Source organism: Octopus bimaculoides, chromosome 14, assembly GCF_001194135.2.
Source record: "Octopus bimaculoides isolate UCB-OBI-ISO-001 chromosome 14, ASM119413v2, whole genome shotgun sequence".
NCBI classification, from domain to species: domain Eukaryota; kingdom Metazoa; phylum Mollusca; class Cephalopoda; order Octopoda; family Octopodidae; genus Octopus; species Octopus bimaculoides.
The window spans coordinates 10,566,020-10,566,777 of NC_068994.1; positions in this window are offsets into that span (position 1 = coordinate 10,566,020).

Consider the following 758-nt stretch of genomic DNA (forward strand, 5'->3'; position numbering starts at 1 on the left):
CACACGCACACACACAATTGAAAGGAATGATAACGTATCTGTACAGAAGAAAGTTTAAAAATATATAAATTTAGCAGAAAACCGAGAGAATCCGCAGATCGAAAGTTGATGGTCATTTTTTATGGACAGCTCCATATCCTGACAGATGATGTTACTCCGAGTCTTCAAAGCACTTTAACTTACGAACAAGCAGGCTGGTAACGCAGAGAAATATATGATTAATGTAATTAATTATTTAGATAAGGACTAATGACGCGTATGATTCTAAAGCACGGAGATAGAAACAGCCGAGGATGAAGTTAAAGAAATTACAGCCCACACAGTCGGGTGAGCAAGAAGTAGGAGACGTACGATGATCCAGCCTGGACAGAACATCGATTTATGGTAAAAAGAAATGTTTTAAAAAAATAGATGGGTGCTGAATGTTATAGCCTCCCTTTGGTGGTTCAGAAGATAGTGGGGACTCGATGAGTTGCTTACTACAGAGATTGGATCGAGTTCTGCTACTAAGGCATTTCTATTTTAATGACTGAACAGTTAATTTTGGTAGAGTTCTACCGTCTATTACGCATGACACATATACTACGCTACATCTCAAACAATGACCATTTAGAGGGCATTTTTATATATCCTACAGTTGCATTTCATTTTATCTGCTACCAAACTGTTATCGTTTTTTGTTTTAATATAGTTATGATCCCTATCGATAGTTAAACTATCAAGCGAAAACTATTATTTTATCTGTTCCGGTTTGTGTT